Source organism: Pholis gunnellus (genome assembly GCF_910591455.1).
Source record: "Pholis gunnellus genome assembly, chromosome: 4".
NCBI classification, from domain to species: Eukaryota; Metazoa; Chordata; class Actinopteri; order Perciformes; family Pholidae; genus Pholis; species Pholis gunnellus.
Genome location: NC_136530.1, coordinates 5,415,716 through 5,440,737, shown reverse-complemented (window position 1 = coordinate 5,440,737; position 25,022 = coordinate 5,415,716). Strand labels below are relative to the sequence as shown.

The following is a 25,022-nucleotide window of genomic DNA, read 5'->3' as shown; positions in this document are numbered from 1 at the left end:
GTAAATTGCTCAGCGAGTGCACTCCACAGAGTGAGACCAGGAGAGGAGACGAGGAACATCTTTGCCCACCACGAGAACAGCGAAGGGCAAATGTTTGAATCATTTAAAACTCCAGAGACGGGTATCTGTTACAGCGCATGGCACGCCTTGGGCCATCTCTCCTGCTTTCTATCCCTGCAGCTCTCAACCTCTCCATCGCTTTCACTTAATTGCCATGGAAGGACTCGTAGCAGTGAAGAAGTGTTGGGGTCCACAAGACAAAAAAAAAAATCTGAACAGTGAAAGAGGAAGAAAATTGAAAAGATAAAGGATTTGGGCGGAGAGAATAGGGATGACAGGATGCAGTGAAGCAGCAAGGCGGAGTTTCAGATTATTATTTGAATCACTGCCCTGCACTGTAATATTTGAAAAAGGCACATGTGCACACACTCATTCACTTAACTTCACAGAGTGCAAATTTTCTTTTTTAGGCAATCTTTCAGCCTTTACTTGGTGTTTGTTACCCTCTTTGACCTGTGGGGACTGTTAAATGTCACTCCCCTTTAAGTGAAGAAGAAAGACACGTTCACCTAACTTCGGAACACCGTTAAAGGTCAGGCGTCGTCGTGGTGACAACTACCACAATCGACACATGCTCACACACTCTGCAGAAAAAACAAACATGCAGGTACAAACTAACTAACATTTAGCTCTCCCCCCTCTGCGCTGTATCTCTTTTTGTTCCATCTTTCTGTAGATTTTCTTCTATTTTCTCTCACACGAGATTGGCTGAAGGTGTGTGTGTGTGTGTGTGTGTGTTTTTTGTTTTCTGTTTTCTTTAAGTTGTCACTTGGGATATCAGAAATCGATCGCGATGGTTTTATTAAAGGAGCGTGTTTTGTGAGAGAGAAGCGGCTCTGGAACAGGAGGCATTCGCAGGACACACCGTCACATCCACTCTTGCTCCCAAGCTGATGAGAATTAATGCACTGTCTAATATTCGATGAGCCTGTGTACCTTTTGTGTGTGTGTGCGCTAATAGATATGTGTTTTATGTGCACGTGCTGTGCGTGCACACAGTATGTGTTTCCTGTGTCTGTGTGCGTGTGTGTGGTAGAACACCTACTTTTCAGTCACAGCACGGCAATTTATTAGAATTTGTTTGCCCGGCCCTGAAGTCTTCATTAGGCAGTCGTGGAGCACACAGAGGCGAAGGCTGCAAGGTCGCTATCCGGTTAGGCCAAATGAAGATGCGGCCCTCAATTTAGCAACTCTTTGGGGAACACCAGACACACGCATCCACACACAACAATAAACGCATGGACATATGGATACATATTGTACTGCTTTCCACGTAATTTCCATGTGCTCTCTCAGTCGGCTCAGTTTCCATGTATAGATAAAATAGCTGTGAAGTAGTAGTCGATCACAAACCTAAATCAAATTTAGGTGACAGTGAAATGTTTTGTCGACTGCGTTTTACAATGACTAAATGATGAAGAGTGAGTTTTCCAGTTGATATGCCGGTCACTGGAAGCGGCATCGGTGGCAAAATGCTGCTTTAATTTAGGTGAAAATGATCCTGATTTCATATTCATCCGTGCTCATCATTAGAACCGTTCACGCTAAGGATATCATCGCCAAATGTATTTGATCACTTCACTACAAACACTCCTCCCAGGCGGCTTTGTTGTATCTTTCTTTGCCCATTAAGCTGTTCATTAACGAACGGCCTTGTCTAGGCCTACAGGGTGTGTGCGTGTGTGTGTTTTTGTGTGTGTGTGTGCGTGTGTGTGTGCGCAGGTGAGTTATTGTGGGTATAGTATGTGTGTGGGTAGTTTGTGTGGAAATGTGTATGTACATTGGTATGCGTGTGTGTGTGTGTGTAGATACATGAGAGAGTGTGTGCATGTACTGTATGTTTGCATACTCGTCCCATTATCCACGCTTTGTGGCAGTGCGAGTGGGGATGCAGATTTGTTTCTGTCAAGGTTAATAAATGAAGAAATCAAGGTGAGTGTTTCTCAATCCAGACACAAAGACACCGGGAGGGGGGATCAGACACCCAGCTGGTACCCCTGAAATTTTAATTAGGCCCTTTCTTTATTTCCCTTCCACAGCCAGACATTGTGAGTGTTCATACAATCAGTGGAACTATTTTCTCCCTGAATATTACCTCAGCCTGTGATGGGATACTGGGGAGCTGTGGGTTTGGGTTTAAAGGCAGACCAATGCCACACACACAGACACACACACAAACACACACACACACACACACACACACACACAGACACAGACACACACCTTCTTTCCTCCCCCCCTCACTCAGTCCCTATCCTCTCTGAAGCACTCACAGTTTATTGTGTTAATAGTTCCACTGTGTGGTGTCATTATGGAGTTCGTGGAGTATGCAGAGTACACAACCGTGTACTATATTCAGTTTTATGGAAACATGCACGTTCTTACACAGAAGTGTGTGTGTACGTGTCTGTGCAGCAACAAACCAGCAAGCTAAAGTAAAAGATAATCACTGGATTTTCACATCAGCATCGCCTATTAAAAGTGAAAACTAATGATAGGTGATGCTGATGTGGATTATTATGATAATTCACACTCTGCGTGTTCCACACATGGTACTTGATGACATGTTACACACTCCAGCTGCCTTCAAGCGAATTATCACACATTAATTTGTCCTTGACCTGCGTAATACTGGATGTTATTTAGAACAGGCTATTTTCCCATTAAATCCCCGTGTTGGTGGGTGGAGGATGCACCGACTCATTCTTTGTGCTTTTAACCATTTCATCTTAACTCAACTTTCCGGTTTCAAATGTTCAAATATGAATGTGAAATGATTTGATGTCACTCGGCGTGATAAGAGGGGCCCTTAGAATAAGAAGGTCAGTTTATTGTGGGGTGCGTACTTCCATTAGGACCATTTCTTGGGAAATAAACTTAAATGCAAGTGAGCTGTTCTTTGCTTTTGGACGTCCTGGATGCCCTTCAAGCACTGTCGACCCGACCACAGTCTGCTGTCCCACACGATAACTCACTCATTAGCATGTGGACACACAAACACATATGCATGTTTATTGGGTTCAGTTAATGGTAATGTATTTGGCAGTGTATTTTTTCATATGAAAATGGCCACAAAACCGCACGTATTAGATGCAAACAACTTGTTTAGATTTGTGTCTGCGTGTGTGTGTGTGTGTGTGTGTGTGTGTGTGTGTGTGTGTGTGTGTGTGTGTGTGTGTGTGTGTCCAAACAAATCAAATTTATTAGCCACTGTTCCAGTGTGATGTGATTTTATTGCCTTGGCAGTTGGAAAGGAATTGGAGAGTGAATATAATAGAGAGGAAACTATGAGAATGGTAATGTGTGTGTGTGTGTGTGTGTGTGTCTCCATAACATTCACTAGCTGCAGAAATGCACTTTATTTGTTGCTCACTACTGTGCGAAAGATAGTACATTCTCCCAAAAGTAACCCCAACACTGTGTTAGTCCTTATCGATGACTACACACACACACACACACACACACACACACACACACACAGGCTTACCACCTATAGATCTGGCACAGACAGATAAAGTTTTGGAAAGCTGTCTTTGGATCATCTTCTATGGGATTATCATCACACTTTGAACAGATTTTGGGTCAGACTATGGGCACGTTAAGATCTCTCAGTCAAAAGCAGAAGAAACAAGTTTATTAAAAGATATTTCATTTTCACAACAGACACGCAGACTCTCCTCTGTATCCTCTTTACTATACTCCATATATATAAATATAGCAGATGGAACTATTTCAACACATTAATTATTTACTCAACTCGAAAAACAGTTCAGTCCGGAGAACCAAATGAGATCTTCTCACATATTTCAGCTTTCAAGGCCAGACATGGATAAAAGACACACTCGAGATGAAAGATAACTTAAAGATTTTGATAATGAAATCAATATATCATCAAAGGCATCTCTTTCATGAATTAGTTATCACAAACAAACATGATGCACACGCTATGCAAAATATTAAAGCGATGCAGCGATATACATAAAAGCTCACTTTAGCATGTCCAGGACTGTCAATTAGAGGGCTAATAAGTCTTTTTTTAGGGGGGGGGGGGCACTATTTGTGATAAGATACTTTTATCATAAATTTGGCTCCTGTCTTTACACAGAGGCAAAACGAGCAACAGTGCCAGCCCCATCTGTCAGTGGCAGTTGAAAAAAAGAAAAAGTTAAGCCCCATTCAAAAATACTGCATTGCATCATAGTCTCTAGAAATATACTCTTAGTAGATAAATAGGTACGCCTCTCTATTTGGAAATAGATTTCTCTCTGTATTATTTCTCAGTATCACTACAAAGGAACCTGGAACAAGTCTTTGTCTCTTTATTCTGAGGGACTGACACTAAAACCTGCAGATACCCATTGATGTTTTTGAAAGCTGAAAACATTTCTCCCATGAAACATCATTGTACTGCTCTGCGGAGAATCTTAGCACGATGTTACGCTGTCAATATGTGGCCAATTATCTCTTAAGAATAATAAGAAAAATCCACCGCCAAACAATGAAATAGAGAAGAGAGGTCTCTCTTCAAGACATACTTGTGATGTCTCCATTGGAACGTTATCAAAACTTTTACCTGATCAAACTGATTTCAGTCGATTCCTAACTTTGATCTAATATTTTAGCTGCTTCAACTTAACTCTAACCTTAAGGTTAACTTGGTTAACCTTTTATTGTGAGGAACAGGTGTGAATTACTCGTCGTCTGTGTGGTATTATCACATAATCCAATTTGTGGTAGGAGGAAATAACATTGAAATTGCATTCAGCAGTAATTGATACACTGCCACAGGGTGGATTAGTCCTTTAATCAATGCCGGCCTTACACCAAACAGCTTTTCAAGCGATTTCACAATCCTGACAAATGTCTGAAGTCGGAATAAAATCATGAGAGTTTTGCTGGAGTTGCGGCATCATAAAACTCAGTCCAAGCTGTCTTAGGTCAGATAAAATCAAACATGGTTAGTATTATTGTAAGTTTATAGTCTTGGCTCATACAAAATAGTGAACTTCAATGACTAGCTAACAACTGTCCAAATGGGGCTTCTTGCAAGCTAAAGTTAGGGACTCTATTTGCTATTAGCCTACGAGCTAACTGTACATTTCAGCTGAAGATGCTAGCTTCAATCACTTAAATCTGGCTGCAATGCTTCCTTTCTCTTTATACATACACGTGCGTCGATATTATATGATTGATGCTAACGGTTATCTTGTAGGCTAATAGCAAATATTATAGTAGCTAACGTTAGCTTGAAAGTGGCCCCTTTCTTGATTCAAATGAGTTTTTCCTTGGATTGCACAAAGACGAATCTCTGTCTCTAATCCGCCCTACTCTGCCTCTGATGGATTTACCTTGATATTCTAACAAATCTCACTCCTCATGCCTAAACCTAACCAACCCAACCAACAAACGCTACGATTACTAGCCTATCAGAGGCGAGTCATGCCTTCGTAATCCTAGGAAAATAAAATTTGCTTTCGAAACAGTGTTTTGCTAGTTAGCTAAAGCACATAGCATACTCACTGGGGATTTTGAGGGCCGCAGCTAATTTCTGTCTACTTTTATCACAACAGTCTTTCCTTTTGTAAGTTTCCACCAGGAGCAGGATGGGAAATAATCTCAAAAGAAACCCAGCTGGAGTCTTAAATAATGACCCTGCAAGGTCTCCCGACTTGGCAAAATCATATAGTCTGTGACTAAAGACTCTGTGACTTAGAACACATTGTGTTTAGATCTGAGTGGATGTCAGACTTTAGTGTTTTAAAAGTCTTCTAGTGAATGGAAGGCATGGAAAACAAGATTCAAGATTTACCTGCCCAAGTGTTTTCAGCTGCTCCCTGTATATTAATCTCATTAGGAGAGTTCTGTAGGAAGTGGGCAAGGCACACTCCATTATTTATGGAAGTGTAATTATCTATGGTGTCACAAGCAGGCAGGAATTTACAGGACCCCGGTTCTGCATCAGCACAATGGCTACCTAGGTAATGAAGCGAACACACCTCCAGGCCCTACAATACACTATCTGATCTGCTCCGCTGTTTTCACTGTGGCTTGTTGCTTCACTATTCTACACTCCCGCAGTATATCTCAGGAAAGGCGTGCCAGCCCCAAATAAGACGGTCCACAGTATTCAATTCAATGTGCTCAATATAAATGTAATGATTGACATAAAATGATTCACCAACAGCTTTAATAATGTATTTATTGTTTAATTATTAAGCAAAAATACCAATTATTCTCTGGTTCCACTTTCTCAAATGTGAGGACGTGCCTCATTTCTCTGTCGGCATTTGAACTAGAATATGTTTTGGTTTCTGATTTTGTCACCTTGGGCTCTGGTAAATGACAATTTAAAGGAAAGGATTGAATAAGGTAAATTAATACAAATGTATCAATAATGAAAATGATAACACATAATCTTGGATGTTGCCCTGCACTTCTTGCACTGGCAGCAAAAAAGGTAATTTGCACTCATATTGTCAGAGTATTACTCCCTCCATGACGGGTTCACATATTTATGCCATAAGACCTGATAAAGCCCTCAATCTGACAGTCCACACAGTAAAAGTAACTTTTCCTCCGACCAGTTCAGCACAGCCTATGATGAAACCTTTTCATGCATAAGCTTGTAACTGACAAGAATCTTCTTCTTTCTACAAAAACAGTCGTCAACTGCACTATTGTTGGATATACAAGCGTTCCCTTGATATGTGAGCTCCCGCTGCATCTTGGAGTGGACTGGCTGTGGGAAAGTCAAAAGTCAGTTCATTACAGTAACATTGAGGAAGAGAAAGTTGTGAGGTATTCCCATAAGTGTAGATTGTTGTGATATTGTATTATACAGAGAGGCCGGGGAAGAAAAAGGCAACTCGGAAGCAGAGACACGAGTCAGCGAGGCTGCTTGGCTTTCTCTCTCAGGCCCAGCGTTTCTGTGTGTGTACAGACTTAGCAGCTTCCACAGCAGCTTCCACAGCAGCTGCTGCGGCAACGACGGGGTCATTTACATATAAATGAAAGTTGCCGATCACACGCTGCTGACCCCATTTATTTCAGCGGACAGACAGACAGGCAGGCAAGGCAAGCGCCAGCGAGTTGCCGAATTACTCCAAATTACCGCATTTCCATCTCCACATCAGGCCTGTCAGGCCCAGCAACCATCGTCCCAGCAGTTTTCTAACTTCCCCTCCTCCTCCTCCGCGCGCCCACCACCGGGTCTGGAGTGACTCTAATTGGCAGTGGTGAATTTAAAGGACCTGTCAGGGGCTGAGGCTGTCACCACCCAGGACAGCGCAGCAAAGAAACAACAGAGCCAGCTTATCACAGCGCAGCATTGCTCAGCATAGCACGGAAACAACACAGTCAGGTTAGCATAGCACGCATGCTGCATAGTCAACTTTGCATATCACAGTGCAGGAATAACACAGCTCGGCACAGCAGAGAGAACGGGCAGCAACCCAGCTCATCATCACAAACTTATTTATGGATGCTAAATCCTGTTGATCTTTCACCACATTTTGTAAATTTGTTTCTGTCATTTTGTCTTTGTTTCTCCTCATCGCCTTTACTTTCTGTTCTATCTCTTATTTAAACCTGAGTTTCCAGTCTTACCTCCTTCCTCACATATTTCCCTCGTCCACTTCCATCACCATCTCTTCTCATGCTACGTTCTCGTGCTGTGGTTTGAGTGAGCATCTGGATTTGAATCCTGAGCCATATGCCCTACTACTGTAGCATCTTCATCTCACTCTTTCCGTAGACATGCAATCGCCAACATGTTCACACACACGCACACACACACACACACACACACACACACTATAGCCCTAAGTACCACAGTACTTTAGGTCTCAAGGTTTTACAAGACAGATTAATGCTACAGGCCAGCATGATCTTAATGTGACAGCTGTGTCCTTTTCCAGGCGGCGACACGCACACACACACACAGACACACACACACACAGTTATTATTTTCTTCTATTCTAGGAAAGAGAGCGATGAACCCTCATAGAGGAAGGCAGCAGAGCTAGTGCTTGTGCCGGCTTTATTTAGCCGGTAAAGCAGCCTCTCTTCGTACTTATTTGTCTCTTTCCTGTCTCACTCTTGGTTAGCCAAGCGGGCACCCTTATTAGTTCATTAAAAGGAGTCTGCCGCTGCAGCCTGACTTTTGGTATAAGCAAAGGGAAAGAGGGGAAAGAAAGGAGGAAACGAAAAAGGGAAGAGAGTCAAAACACAGCTCTCTAATTACTCAAGATTGATGCATCCAGTGAACATCCTGGTAATCAGTGTTGCTTTTATTTGTTTAATGGTAGGAGAGGGATCGCAGGCAGGCTGACCCTCTGTGATCATTAACAGAATTAATGCAGGCAGAAGCACACGCATCTCCTCTCTGCTTGCCTCGTCTGGAAGTGTCTGTTTGTGAATACATATGTCTGTCTGTGTGTGTGTGTGTGTGTGTGTGTGTTGGTTTTACATTTGAATATGTTAACATCATTGAGAGCCAAAATGAATCAGCCCTCCATACACATCTGGATTCAATTACAAGGATGGAAATAGTTCTGTAGGTGGTATTTGCCAAGACCATATATGAGTGATTTGATTGTTTCCTATCTCTGTGCTCGTTAGCGGTACAAACGTTTTCACTATTTATATCGTGCACATTGACCGCCACACAGCTAAATGTGAGCATGCCTATATGTAATCACTAGCAAAATCATTGAAAGTGTAATTCTTATCTGTGATGTTTGGCAGCTGAGACATTTGCATATATTATCAGATGATATAATGTAAGGACAGACGTATGTGTTGGCAAATATGCAGAAAGTAATTGCAGAGCAGTAAACAGCTGCAGCCCTATCAATATTAAATGACAATATGAAAGGTCGTTGACAGGGATCCCTTAAAGTAGTTCAAGTATTTAGATTGACTCGGTGTAAACCAAGTATATGTCTGGACCGTGTGTGGTCAACATGCTGAATTGTGGCCAAATTGTTACTGGGATTATTAGCGCTATAGTGTGAAATACCGGTCACTAAATGTTCATCTGCAAATTTCTGAAGTGGTCCCAGCAAAATTAGTTTTGAAAGCGTACTGAAGTAGCATATTATACGACATGGTTAAAATACGTTTTAGACAAATAATTGAGGACTGTATCATTTTAATAAATCAAAGACTGCTATTTTCAACAATTTGTTCTTCTGGATTACTCATTTTAAGTGTTATTGATGTTAAAAAGACCAGACCTAGATTACATTTCATGACAATTTTAAACATGCCAACAGTCTCAAATGTTTGTCTTACAAAAAAACTCAAACCCTTTCCTGCTTCAGCACCAGGGCTTAATGCTGCTTTTATTTATGGACAAACAGAAACCTGCACTGTACATTCACTACCACTTCACTACTTAACTGTTACTTTCTTCTCTGCACCGATCGATCAAAACCTGTCTGCTCTCAGCACACCCACTGTCACTATCTCACGCAAACCATACACTCGCTATGCGCCCTCACAAGGCTACTCTTAATAACATATGCATAAAACTGTGTCATCAAAACTCGATATAGAATTGAAAAACATATACAGAACCATATAAATATAAACAGAACAAACCGTGGCATAGAGTTATTCTAGTCTTTTAGAGCTCCGGCTAAATTTCTCAAATTAGGCTTTCAGCGTCGCGGGTTGAGTAACAAACGCGTTGTTTAGCAACAACATCTGCGTATTGAGGAAGTGTATCAGCTGATTGATAACAAAGTCAAAGACGTTACCAGCCAACGGGGAAACTCAACCGACTGACTCCCCAGTATTGAGAAATCTGTATTATTCTAATATCAGTCAATTCACTCATCTAGCCAATTAATCTGGCTCTAGTGTTGGGATTTTATTATTCTCAAGTATTGAGTATCACTGTATCGTGTTCCTCTGTGCTCTGTTTCTGCTTAGCCTTTTCTTTCATTCTTCACCGAAATGTCGTAACAGTCCATCTGTCGTTGTCCTGAGGGCTAGTGATGGTGCACAATCATCTCTGTTGTGTGAGAGGATACTGTAAGGGGCATATGGGTTTTGGGTAAAGTCATGGGAGAAACGGAGGGCAGAGTGTAAGAAACGCAGCCACTCGGAATGATGGTACTCTAATTTCATGGTAATTAATTAACGTACTGTAGCTGTTTGCCGGGGTTCTCCAATCTGCCCCGGGGGGGCTGACATGCTATGTTACTGGCAAATGTCATGACTCCCACTGACGGGAGGAAGGAGAGTAGGCTTAGAGCGGTCAATGGGTAATTAAAGTAGAGAAAATGGACTGAGTGTTAACTGTTTTAACACAGTTTGTGCGTTTGCATGTTACATGCCCCAGAGTTGGCTGTTGTCCACGTCAGAGATGCCTGTCACATTATGGGCCAGCGCCCAAACGGACAGCAGATGCCAGATTGAGCTTCAGCCCAGTTTCTAAAAACTTGCGTCTCGAGCGGCAAAACTTTCGTGTGGGTGTTGACGAGCAAATCCAGTAAAAGAAGAGCAGCAGAGAAAGGCTCTAAAGTCCTAAACTATATGTGCCGGGTATGTGTGACACACACAGTGGCGCAGCGAGAGAGAAAAAGTGGGAGTAAAATATGCAAAGGTCTAAATCCTCTCTTCATCTTCATCAGGAGCTCTTAAGACTCTCTGAGACATGTTTCCTCTGGTGACCAAGTTTTCCTCTGCACTCATCGCTCACTCATACATCTGTGTGTGTGTGTGTGTGTGTGTGTGTTTGCGTGTGTATAGGTGTTTATAGTGGCTTAACAGCCTCTGCAGCCTGCCTTCAAGTGGAACATATGAAATGATTTGTGCTATGAATCATAGGTTTCACTGCTCGACTCTGCGGCAGGATGTCTGGGATGTTAATGAAGGCCTAAAATTGCCACTGTATCTTTGAACTGCGAGGGAGAAGAAGATAATTTGAAAAATGCAAAAGGGAGAGAAGGCGAGAGCCTGGATTTGGTTTTAAGAGAGGTGCAGGGACTGCAAGGGACCAACGAGTTTAAAGGGAGGGTAGGTCAGCTAAAGAAAGTCGCATAGCCTGCTTTACATTTTACGCAGCATCTTAGAACTCAAACACGGCTAATAACCTGCACCTAAACACACCATGTATCGGAAAAACATCCTCACAGCTCATGTTTTTCTTCTCTCCTTCGTATTTTCTGTATGTATCATACACCTACATACACATGACAGAGGAATGCGAACCACGGAGCCCCTTGAAGGCCTTTCAAACCGTGGCTGTCCTACTGTCCTACCTCGGGGCTAACCTCCAGCAGCCCTGGCGATGTAGTGTCAGCAGTGACATTGGGATTCTATTAGCAGGTTGTGCGAGGCTCTGGCCCCCTGCCCTGTGGTGAGACCTACCATTGATCTGTCATGGGAGATGGCTGCTCCCTGCTCCTCGTTTCCCATAGGGCTCAATTTGAACCTTTCCCAAAAAAAAACAGGCATGAACCCTCTGCTGGAAATCTACCTGAGAGAGAGAGAGAGAGAGAGAGAGAGAGAGAGAGAGAGGAGAGCGACTCAAGGTCAGGCGGGACACCGGTGTGCAGATAAAGACGGCCGGGTATGGTCGACACTGTCCATAATGGCCAGTGAAAAGTGAGGTTATTTGTTATCGATTCCCAATGAGGGAAATCACCGGGTCTATATAGTGCTGTTTATGGCTCTGTGTGTGTGTGTGTGTGTGTGTACCAGACGGTCAATGTGAGGCCGAGAGAATCCTCTGAAGGACGGAGAAAAGAAATGAAAGTGTCTCTCTCTCTCCTTCTATTTTGAATGAGTGCATAGTGATCTGTTTTCCCAGCCAGCCTCATTTGTATTTTTACTGAATTACCCCGGATGCGCAACCTGAACCCACTTAAGCATGTCGCTTAGCGTTTGTTGAAGTTAGCTGAGACAGGGCCCTCATCAGGTTTCAATGAGGGAGGCTGTGGCTAAGTGGCCACTTGTCATGTTTATTTATTTCATTTTTTCCACCCGATTCCCACATGATGCCAATGTTGGCTGTCCAAGTTGTTTAGAAAGAAATGCAAGGGCAGAGGGAGAGGCGAGGGCTTATGATGGATGTATGAGTGCTATATATTAGTGGTGCAACGGATCGTAAAAGTCACGGTTCGGATCACGGATCATAAAAGTCACGGATCGGATCGGCACAAAAGAAAAGAGGGAGAAAACATAACTTTTACAGATCCCTGAGCACGTTTTTTTCTGCCGCTGATGCTAATTGCAGATCATTGATCCATTTTGGCAGATACAGATCCCTTTGTTGTTTGGTTATAGCAGCTGGTCTACAAGGCTCCAGGCTGTTTTGCCACCGTCCCAAACATCATTTCAACAACTCTGTCTGTAAACCATCACAAATTCCAAATTTTGTTATAGTCATCTATAGTGTTTTTTCATAAAGGCACACAATTCAAATGATTAGGAAATGAGAGTTAGTGTAAACAGGTTATAGTTCCCTCTCTAATACCACACTGAGACGGTTAAGGTAAACTGCGATCCGTTACACCACTAACTATATATCATCTGTCTGTTGTGTTTCATAAACTTTTCTAATTTGAGTTGGCTTTTATCTTTAGGTTGCTGTAGAGCAATCTCTCTCTGAGCGTATAGCGCGAGGTTAAATGCGCTTCTCTCGTCGTGGAGGTATTTGAATAATCTTGAATAAAATGTGTTTACATACAGTCATGGAGTCTTTTAATCCTTTTTGACTTACACAGTATGAAGCAATGCAAAGGAACACAGGGGTACATGTGAATTAACGGTGCGAAAGTACAAACGGAAGAGAATATTGAAATTGCCCCCACGGGCGATTCTGGGCTGTGCTGTGGCATCGAGACACTTCCTGGTGCTGCTCCATTTTATATGTATGAAAATCTCTCACGGATCCATGATATACATTATAGATGAGGGCTCCCGTTCTGCACTCCAGTCACTGGAGCAGAATTTTTCCATGATACGCACCCCCCGACAACCTCCCCCAGCCCCAGTGCCGCCCACTCCTCTCCTCTCTCTTTCTCTCATCCCTCTCTCCAATCATTTCTCCGTCCATATGCCCTCCCATTGGAGCGTTGTTTCATCCCTCACTGGCTCCCTTTCATCCCTCTCCAGCCCTTTGGTCTCCTATCATTTCACCCTTCCATAAGTCAAACCGTACATCTTTACTTCCACCCATCCGCCCTTTCTTCCTTCACTTATGCCGCCCCTCCCCCCGCGCCATGGAGCGGGCGAGCGAGTGAAGAACATGTGACCCCCACCCCGCTTCCCCGCAGTGCCACCATACGTTGATTTGTCTCCTCCGGTTCCGTATTGATTTTGTTTTAAACAAGGGAAAAATACAAGAGGAATGAGGTGACACGAAATAAAAACAAAAAAGAGGTAAGGTGGAAAGGGAGTGAAGGATGTATCAAATCCGAGTTGGGTCCCGGGTGAGTTCAGGGTTTTGTAAGGAGTTTAATGTCACAGAAAAGAAGGGGTCAGCAGGGGAGAGATGGAGCGGAGATGAAGAGAGCGTTATTTAAAATCTTTCTTTCTTTTTTTTTTTATTCCCACCCTTTACTTTGTGCTTGTTAAATGACTTCTGGGGTTGGCTGTGTGGCAAATGCATCTCATTCCATGTCATGCTACAGTTCCTGCCTTAAAATGATTCTCTGCTTAGTTCAATTTAAGTTGTGTGCAGAATAATCGATCCCCCCATTAATTCTACTTAGCTGAGCTTCACAGTACAAGCCTGGGCTTGACTGGTCCACCAAGGCCGGCGCTGCTGAATGGCTGACCTTTACACGGCTCGGACTGCCATTGATTTTCAGCAGGACTTATTTCATGAACTGGGGTTTGGGACAGGACACCTAGATGAAGATGAACTATGAGGGGAAAAATCTGTTTCTTTAGGCCTTTTCATTTTCTCTGCACTCGTCTCTCTTATTTCCCTCGTCTCTCCTCCGTCCTCTTTACTTTGGAATCAGTACAGCTCAGCGTATCGACTGAGCTCCGTGGGTGGCACAGTCTGAGAGCAAATAGAAGCGCCCCCTGTGTGACCCCCCCCATCGAGCTAAGAGCCCCCCATGTCCATGTCCGCGGAGTGTTGGAGTGTGAGCCTGCTTTAAGTTCATGCTTTAGTGTCTCTCTGTATGCGTGTTTCTGTCCATGCTTGAGTGTATGTAGGTTACACTGGTAAGTGCTTCAGGATGGCTCTCTCTGTGACATGGCCCCTTGGTATTTGCAGTTAGGAAATAATGCAAAGCAGAGTGTGAACAAGCCATTAGAGCTCCCTGAACTGCCCTCGGAGCCAAAGAAATGAGGAAAACAACTCTGACCCCGCCAAACAACATATATAACATCTACCTCGCGCCTGTTGGGGTGAGGAGGGGGGGAGAAGAAAGAGAGAATGCATCTCAAATCCCAAATGTAATTTCAGCAGGATTTAAGGCACAATGTTAAACCTTTAAGTCCTAATTGTTAGACGAATGTGCTCAGATGAACATCATTAAAATGAATAAATTAATAAATAATAACAGCCAAGACAAGGAGGGGAGGAAGTGTAGGAGGCTTCTGAGTGTGATTCAGCTGGAGTTCATACAGAGTGCACAGAGTGTCTCCCTTTACTCCCCCCGTCTCTGTCTCTCTCTTCTCGGCCTGTATATCAGTGACTGTTGACTGTAAAAAAAAAGTACCTTTTAAATGTAATACCCGCTCATGAATACATGCATGCATACAAATGTCCCCGGATGGTGGGAGGTGCAAAGGGGGCAGGTGAGGTGATGGGCTGTCAAGGATGCTGCTGTAAACATGGAGGAGGATGTGGTCTGAGGACAGCGGTGGGCATGACAGGGTGCACAAGTGTGTAGCATTTCTGTTGGACCTCAAGTTAGGGCATCATAGTTTGATGATGGGGCCTATCTGTCACAACAAGTCCTGACAGGTCCCAACCAGGGACCGTGAATCTATTCTTCCCTCGCTGTCCCAAACCATAGATCACTCTGCAGTGTAAATGCATCCTGGAGCATCTAGGTCTCCACACACAGTTTAGACTTTCTGTAAACCGCCTACAGTACGTGGCATAACTTCTTTGTGTCACGTTTGAAATTTCATCATGAACACACACAAACTCACGTACAGAAACGCCGCCCCAAACCACATCCGTGCACCCACTCCAAACCCCCCACTGATGAAATAAGCCACCCAAAGGCCTTGGGATGCAGTGAGGAGTCGGAGTTGGCAGTAGACACCTCCAATGTGTTTTCCGCTCCAGTGCTTCGTGTTCTCACTTCGTCAGAGTGTGTTTGCTGCAGATTGGGAGAAACGGCGAGAGGTCGGCCCGGTGTGCCGCTCGTCTGGCCTTCCGGTTCTGAGCAGTTCAAGGTTGAATTAGAGATGGCGAGAGAGGCTTTTTGTGTTTATTTGTTTACCGCGCGGCGGAGTCGGACCGACTTCAGTGGAGGGAGAGACGGGGGGGAGAGACAGGCCCGTCCCTTTTGTTTGGTGCTGAATGCGCTTATAGACAAGCAGGGATTTTCTCTAAGTGTCTGGATGAAACATAAGCAGGCTTTACAGCCAAGGGTTGGAGCGGTGGGAGAGTGATGGAACCAGCAGAAGTCGCAGGTGACAGAATGCTCTGTGTGTGTGTGTGTGTGTGTGTGTGTGTGTGTGTGTGTGTGTGTGTGAGAGACGTGGGGTATTGATATGCTGGGAATGAAGCTCGCAGCAGATGGACGGAGCAGGCTGGCCCTGTGTCGATCCTGTGAGCTCTGGCTCCTTCTTGCAATGCCCACTTTGATGGACACAGACACATACACACGGAAACGTGTACCAAGGCAACGGCCGCCGAGGCCAGATTTCACCAATTGGATGACGGTCCTATAGGATAACAAATGCTCCATCATCCTATCATTAATAAGCAGTCTGTCATACTGATCTGTAGCTGTGGCAGATGTGGCTGCAGGCCTCCAGTGGTGTGTCACAGCAGACGGAAGGATTTAGGGAAGAGAAACGGGGTGAAAGAGATGAGAGTTAAGGGAGACAGCAAAGTATCCTTTTTTTAAACAATGCATGTAGTTGAGGGATGTATTGCTCTATTATCTACATTTCTGACACAGGTTTCTTGTCTCTTCCTGTCTCCATTTTTGTCCGTCTCTCTCGTTCTGGCACCCCTCACCCTTCTCTCCAATTCAAAGCCAACATGCTTGGCTGCGCCGCCATCTCTCCTCTCCTTCCATCTATCTATCTCTATCCTCCTCTGGCTTTTTCTTCTCCGTGTCCTCTTCCCCTCCTCGGAGGGATGGCATAGCGAGTGGAGGGCTAGAAAAGTGCAAGTGTTGGTGAATTGCTAATAGGCAATCATAATGCTCAGGACAAGGATGCCTGCTGGAGGTCTAGGGACCATTAAAGAAACGTCAACTCGGCATAGGTATGCCAAGAATTATGAGTCAGTGGGCAGCCAACACATCTTGGCTCCCATTGGTCAGGGCAGCAGGCCGTAATCTGTCACAATCCTGGAGTTGCTGTGACAGCAGCAGGAGCATTCTGGGCTCAACACAGAGGGTAAAGGAAACCCGCAGCTAAGGGTGTGTGTGTGTGTGTGTGTGTGTGTGTGTGTTTGTCTCCATGTCTAAGCCTGTATGAGTGTGGTTGGGTGGAAAATGTACAGAAACTGACACTATAAACGGGATCTCTCACAACTTAACGTAGTCATGTTGGTATGTTCAGTAAATTGAATCTGAGTAAATTGTAGCGTAACCTTTTTAATGCACCTGAAAGTACAACAATGAATCATATCTAATCTGAAGCACAAAGAACTAATCGCTGTGCTTGCATCATTTCTGTGGGAAGTCAAGTCGGCATTGTTCCACCAGTTTAAACTATTTTCTAACCATGGCCGCCCGGTTGAACCCGGATGAGTCGAAGAAAGCAATTCAAATGTTGGAGAAACTGCAGGTACAGAATCTGTGTCGATTTGGCTTCGGTAGACACGATGCAGGACGAAAACAAAACCAAATGTGAGTTCTTGGCGTAAAACAGATGTGGCTTTGAGAGGAAACACGAGCAGTTTGTCTCATCTCCTGAATAAAGCACAACCAAGTAATGCAGTATGATGGTACACAAGGAAAAATCCCACACTAGTACACAAACGGCCGGTAATCACTCCAGACCGTAAACGTCCCACAGATCGAATGAGATAGCAGAATAAATACATATTATGTTCATATGTTTGTATATACTGTCAAAACATTTTAAAACGGAGCCTGTTATTGTGTGGATCGTGTATAAACAGGTTCTATAACTACAGAATCATTATCTTCATATTTCATGACTTTCTGTTTGTTGATACTGCGAGGACGGAGAATCTTTATATTGCAAGTGCACAAGCAATGGTGTGCTGGGAGGCTCGCATGCGGGACATGATGTCGTACATCGTTACTGTGGTCGGTAGTAGGCAGGACATAATCTTCAAAGCAAATATCACGGCAGTAGCCAGATAGGGAACACGGCGTCGGTGCATAAGGGCACCTTTAAGCATTAAAGCCTCACACAAGTCTGGATCTGTAATTCCGTCACGGAACATATCCTGCTGCCATTTCGCTACTTCCTGCTCACTCCGGACCCTGACTGTGGCGCACGCTGGGAATGGCATGATGTTGCCCTTCTGAAGCCGCTGGGTTGGGTCTGTCGTCATGATCTTATCTTTCTAAGGACAGTTCCTCAAAATGAACTGAAGAGCGTAAACCACATCAAACAGCAAGCAGAAAAAGACACACACAGAGAGAGAGAGAAAGTGTGTGTGTGTGTGGGAGAGATGTGAGCCCACCAAATGCTTAAGCCTCCAGTGTGCTGTGCAGATAAGATTCATTAGATAGGTCGGTAAATGCAAGAGAGAGGTAAAGCGAGGCAGACACACAGAGAGAGCGAGAGAGACACAGAGAGAGAGAGAGAGAGAGAGATTGAGCTTGCTGCTGCTCCAGCATTTGTTGACACAGATTTACAATGAGTCTCCCACTGCTTCACGCATTACAGTAACACGCCATGTCAATAGCTCTCTGGGCTTGAAAAGCAGCCGTGCCAAAGATGTCTGGGAGTGATGCCCTTCCCCTGATAACCAAAGTGTGGCTCATAAGTCAGGAAGAGGAGGAGGAGGAGGGGCGCAGGAGAGGGAGAGAAACCTTAGTTTGTTTTTCTTTTCTCTTATTAATAAATCCCCACCCACGCATTTCAATCTCCTTCATCTCTCAAGCATCTTTTCATTAGTTTCCCTGTTTCTGTCACTTCTCCATGATCCTTTCCTCCCCCCCCCCTCCTCCATCTCTCTCTGAGTCTCTTGCCCCTCTCTCCCTCTGTTTCTCTTTATCTCTTGGACGCCCCGCTTCAGGCTCAGTAGGACAGGATTTAGGCATTAGCTCAATCCCCCTATCTACTCCCTCTCATGATTGCACACTGTTTCTGTCACCCACATACCCTAGTCCACTGCACAAGTCTTGTAGGACTCAGAGTCTCTCATACAAGTAGTGGTGGAAGGCTTATACTCCATGAGACAGGAAGGCATAATCAAGCAGACGGGACAAGCATGGCGTGAGAGCGAGTGACAGCGTGTGCGCGTGTCTGTGTGTGTGTGAGTGAAGGGTCGGGGACAGCGATGAGCAAAACTCAGAGGTGGAGGGTGAGGTTTTTATGTGGCATTTTGAGTTAATCAGACTCTCTACAGAAGTAATAAAGAGTTTGATGGGACCCAACGTCAGCCCATGCCAATGCCGCTCGCTCTGCTGAGTCATGGGGCGCCACAAATGAGGTGGTTTTGATGTGTGACATTCACCTTCATGAAATCTTGATGAGAGCTGAGTTCTGCTGTCTGTGTAATGAGGGCTGTAGCAGTCAGACAGCTGGCCAACCACTTCAGCTAGTAAAGCAATGATAATAGAGGGGGTTGGAAAGCCTTTTGGAAAGCGTTCGCTAGATGAACTTCAGGCTGTTCCTGGGAGGCAGTTAGTGTTTTGGGGAAAGGGATAAACAGGAACTTGGATGGCATCAGACAACAGAAGGTCTAATGGTCTTAATCAGAGATGTAGCAGTGGCGCTAGTAGTAATGGTACTACAGATTGCACATGTTTGCGAGTTAGCAGTGGCCTCATTTGTGTATTACAAGAAGCATTCAATGTAACAGATGGATATCAACGGTTTTGTTCCAAAAGGAGCCATTCAGCTGTTGAAAAAAAAAAAAAAGTAACACTTGCTCGTGCAAAATTACCACAAAAGCAAATTGCACTTTTAAACCAGAGTGTGCATTTTTTGTTTTTTGAAAGACAAAAACTCCTTTTTACAGGATGCATTTTCTATTCAAAATGGACATAGCATTATGGAGTAGAACTACAAACGTGATACGGACTAGCTGAGGTCTGCAGGTGTCTGTCAGTCCATGTCAGCACCTCGAGCTGTAAATCCTGTCGGTTCTGATAGGAATCCCAAAGCTTATAGTAGCTGCCATCTCCTCAGCACTGACTGATGCTTCTTATCTGGACCAGCACACCGCTGCCGCCAGCACATTTTCACATATGGCTAAATTATAACTCCCTTGCACAAACATTTCCCCACACGCATTTAAGCACACGCTCACATCGATTCAGTACATTCTCACATGGCAGGGCTGCTACAGCACGAGCACATCAACGGTCACACTGCAGTCAGACATGTACACGTTTTCATATTAACACGTAAACTTACAAAAACGTGTCATGTGTATATCAGCATGTATACCAGATCTTGTATTTGAAAAAATTAACAGCTCACATGTGATCCAGATGTGTAGGAGATACTACTTGATCATATATACACACAAAACATACAACAGGACATTTAGTTTTAGATTAAATGTATTTCTTTCAACTCATCTAAGGTAATGGTGGATTAAAAATATCGCGACAAAAACGTTTTTTGATAATTGATTAAGTGTTAAAAGGCCAAATATTTTGCTTCTTTTCTGTTTTAAAAATATTGTAGAACCATTTTTTGGGGGGATTTTGGGATAGATGATCACCATAGATTAGTAATCTGGTAACTTGTTACTTTACAGCATTATCTACTTAGAAAAGTAACTTGTCGGAGTACTTTTGCGTGACCAAAAATGAATTCCTCATGCATGTTGGTTATATTGTCCAGAGGTTCCCCCACTGTACGCCTACATTTTGAATGTATTGACTTTATCTTTAGCTGGCAAATGTTCCCTTCATGTTATGTATCATCAGAAATATATGAATGATCTTACGGAAAGATGGAGACTCTACAGTTGATATCGGTAGCATCTCTCCCACCACGTCACCAGCTACTAGAACCTTAATTTGCCTCGGTAGTGACAGCTGGAAGTCTCGGGCATAGTTCTCCTCCTCGCTGGGCCTTCGCCACCCACCGGTGTTGTGGAGCTGTGTGTGTGTGTGTGTGTGTGTGTGTGTGTGTGTGTGTGCAGGTGCTTCTTCAAATTTCAAGTAGAGTTCTACGCAGCTGACAGACGCTTATCCCTCAGGGCACAATTTGCATTTCACTGTGAATTCCTGCAACGGATTCCTCGTATGACAACTTAACTAAATAAGTGATTACTTTGAATTGCAAACTAACTCGTTTACGTTACTCATTACATCGGACCACTCCCAACACGTGACTTTGTAAAGCTTTGTAACCCAACGCTGGTAAAGAATAAAGAACCAGAGTACTCGTTTATCACGAAGACTCTCGTCTCAGTGTTTTAATGGCATTGTTTTGTTTGAAAAAATGGCATCATCACTGCAAAACTACACTATAACGCCATCACATCTTCATGTAAAACGTCTTTTCATATCCAGTTAATTTACGATATTAGGAAATAGTTCATTACCCAGCTCGACTAAGCCTTTTAAATTTGATCTGCATTTTGTAATTTGCGATTTTTTAATTTTTTTTTTTTATTGTTAATGAACAATTATTGTGATTGCAATGAAGCACTTCATAACTATAAATCATTACACCGCGGCGCTCTCTCGCTCTCTCTCTCTCTCTCTCTCCCCCCCCTGCACTGTACACAGTACAGATTTATTAGCTGAAGCCGGGGCCCCCGGACAGCCACCACTCAGCACTCCCTCAGATCAATAATTGGAAATATTAATTATATCAGCAGAGACGGCGCAGTCAGAAGGGGGCTGTTTATGCTCCTGTTACTGAGCAGTGCAGCAACATGAGCTTTGATGGCCCACTAATACGTATTAATGATCCCAGGACAAACATTACTCTATATTAAACCTGAGTGAAAGCCAGGAGACATCACACATATTGTATGGCTGTTAGAGTTATTTTATTGCAAGCGCTGCACTGTAAGTAAGTGCCGTCGCGTAACTGCTGTAAAAAAAAAAAAACACTTCTGCCAAAAAACAGGACAAGATTTATTGCAATTTTATTCCTGTTTACTGCATTCTCCTGTCTTTTTGGATAGTATAAGTTAAAGACTAGCAAAGTTTTGGGGCTTGGAGTTTCACCAGGTCTTTGAAACCCTTTCCAAAGCAGTATTATTGCCTTGCTACTGGCCCTCTCCGGGGTTTCAGCGGTGTGGAGTCTGGAACTCTATACTGCTCTATACCGCTCAACTCTACTAGTCATGAACTCATTACTGTCGCAGATAGTGCCAACAGTACACTCTAAATCCTCCACACTGCTAACAGGCCAAGGCCCGACTACAGTTCCTTGACTTGCTCTGTGTAATTTGAAATCAGACAGTGGAATGTCTTTTGTGGCCGCAGCCCAAGGCTTTTGGTCTTTTTTTTTGTGGCTAATAACTGTTAGCCAGGCCAAACTTTACCGGTTTAACGATAAAGCCAGAAAAAGCAAAGATCTGTGTAGTGATCCTAAGTTGATCTAAGACTAGTCGCATGTAGGCGTGTTCAATGGCTAACAAGAAACGGACAACCCAACAGGCAGTGTGTGTCTATTCCTGCCCAAAGCACACTACATTATGTACTTTAGGCCTGGAGGTTTCTATCTCACCCGCCATATCAAACAGCATACTAGTGCTAAGAGCTTTAATTCAACTGACTGGAGGCTTAACTTGGCAAATGAGTCGGCTTAATAAAACCATATGGAACTATAGATTTGTCAAAGCCCTGAGAGCAGCAGAGTTTGAGTGGGAAAGAGAGAAAGACCAGTACCTGAACAAAGAAAACAAAAACTGCATTTTCTACGAGAGGAGGAAGATAAAGAATAGGAACTCATTTGAAGGGTGTGAAGCCACTGAGTTGTTGTGAGTCATCACAGGAGCTTGTTTATTCAGATGAGAAAAAATACATTCAGCTCACATTCACTTTAACTTGGCCTTTGAGATACAAAAGAACCAATGCAAAGCGCTGTATTCATAAAATATGTCCTTAATGTCCTCACAAATGTGCACTCCCCAACGCCGATGTTTGTTTCTTCAACATAAATACATTATTTTAAAACCTCTCTCCAAACACAAGTCAGCACAGACTTTTCAAATGAGTCTTTTTATCTGTTTCCCTCTACTGATCGGCCTTTTTGCATGATTGTTTTTTTCATTGCTGAAATAAATAGATAAATGGAAGACACGAAAAACACATTCAACAAGAGATTAGCGTGTGGACTTTTATTAACAGTGTTGTTTACAATATGGCTGAAACATGCAAAACACTTGTCTTTTAAGAATCTTTTTAGTACAGCAAGGGTCAGCATCCTATTTGATATGAAGTGCCTATTTAATATGTTCTTCTGTCAACATTACAGTTACGTTTAAGTTTGACACCACATTGAAATGTAATGCTCCAACCATCCATAATTAAACATCCACATCTGAGTTGAAATCCATAACCCTACCAACCTTCCCCCAATCTGGTTCATCAGTAATAAACTCAACAACAACGGCAACCAGCACCAGCCAATCAGAGACAGAGTAGGACGGAATGCGGGTGGGGTGAAAAACCAATCAAACTACCGTAAGTAACGCAATTCTGAGAGGGCACTTCAACATTTCCAAACAACTCTAATACTGAACCAATTCAGAGAGAACAAATATTTGTTTGAGACAAATTATTTGTCCTTCGCTGAATTTCACATCTGGTTTGAGAACGTCCCTAGCATTTATATTTTATTACATATTTATTTATGTTTTTAGCAGGGGGTGTCTGTAGGGAAACAAGTGGTTGTTTGTGTAGTGCAGGTGTGCTTTTTCAGTGTGTGTGTGTGTGTGTGTGTGTGTGTGTGTGTGTGTGTGTGTGTGTGTGTGTGTGTGTGTGTGTGTGAAAAGGCAGGGGGAGAAGTAGAAACGCCACTCAACAGCAAAGCAATCTTATCTAAGAGTTGCAGGCATCTCTCTCTCTCCTTCTCTCCCTCTCTCCCTCCCTCCCTCATCTCCATCCCTTGTTGTCTTTTCCCACAATCTCTCCCCTTCTCTTCTCTTCTCTCCTTCTCTTTTGTTACTCCTCCTCCCTCACCTAACCACTCCCTTAACTCAATGAATGGAGGAAGGAGCGTTTACAATTACAATGTGTTGTTATTTGTAAAGGGAGCAGCAGTGACGATATCACTCTGTTCACTGCGGGTGTGTGTCGAGAAGCTACGAGCCTCCAGCCCACAGACGTCAGAGTGAAAACGTGCCCCACAGTATGTGGAGTTAATGAATGGCCTCCTTGCTGCACTTTATTTAAAGCTACCAATCCGCGCAATGTGTGAGCATGCATATAGTACAAGTGCGCTTTGCACACGTGCTCTTAATTTCTGCTGGAATTTTCTCCACGTGTTGAACGGGGAATGAAGCAAACGGAGAGGCATCGAGAGTGACTGTTCAGGACCATAATGCATCGCTCTCGGGCAAATAAATAGACCATTAGGCTGGCATGTTGGAGGCCAAACAGTAACTAGCTGTAGAGAGAGCTGCCTCCCACACACAGGCACCCCGTGGAGACGGCTGAGATCATAGCATCGTCGAGGAGCCACAGCCGCGGATTTGGCCTCCTCCAACGTACATTTGAACAAAAAGCAACTTGGCAGGATGGAAGCATCTTTTGTCCGTTTGACACGTCAAAGGCAAATTCAAAGATTCCCCCGCGTTGCAAAAGTCATCCGCGTATTTGTCTCGCGGATGTTTCCCCCCCCCCCTCCACTCGGAGGTGTTTCTGTCTCGGAGGTTGCTTTGAACACGTGTGCGATGGAGTCGCGGTTGATTCTGTAATCTATCCGTACATGCTGTGGAGCAGTGCGCCCTGTGGCTTGGCATTAGCATACTGTGGGGTTACTTTGCTCGTGTTGTACAAGGGAAAGAAAGCACTCGTAGACGGGGAGGGAGGAGGATAGGGGGGGGGGTGAGCGAGCCGAGAAACAAGGAGCTCAAACCTCAACCTTCACAAGCGTAGAGCATCCTCCCTGTTGTTCCCACAAAGACTTAGCCGGTGCTAGATATCATTTAAGATGGGCAAATTTATGGAATCATTTCAGCGAGGGAAGGTTACTCAGTTCCTCAAGGTGAAAATGGATACGTTTAGCACTTAATGAATCAGGCCTGGGCCTCTCCCCCATATATCAGCATGTTATTAAGACATTTTAAAATCCCATTATGGTGTTTCTCCTTGAACATGTCATGCTTTTATTGGACTGCCCTGTCTTTAAATCTGACCTTTTTCAGCCGCGCTCTGGTATCGAACAGAAAAAGAGATGCATGACAGGGCGACGGAACGAAATGTATACACATGTGCATATAAAAATATCAGCGCTGGATGGTTTCCAGTGGTGTGACTGGGATGCTCGGTAATGGGAAATAGTTTCCAGCAGTAAAATGATGCTTAAATAGCTGCTACAAATGGGTTACTGTAAATGGCTGAGTGTGGTAAGAGGTTGCTTTTATGTTCCAGTAATCTTGTTATAAATTGGTGCCACTTTTGGCCCCGATTTTATTAAAATGAGTGTGTTTTTATTGTTCAATCCATTTGTTTTGG

The 25,022-nt window shown here is 43.8% G+C and overlaps 1 protein-coding gene across 1 annotated transcript in view; it reads left to right on the top strand.

Moving 5' to 3' along the window:
* Positions 1 to 25,022, top strand: part of celf5a (cugbp, Elav-like family member 5a) — a gene marked incomplete at both ends in the record, with an annotated part of 179,239 nt that overhangs the window by 78,085 nt on the left and 76,132 nt on the right. The window lies entirely within an intron of this gene.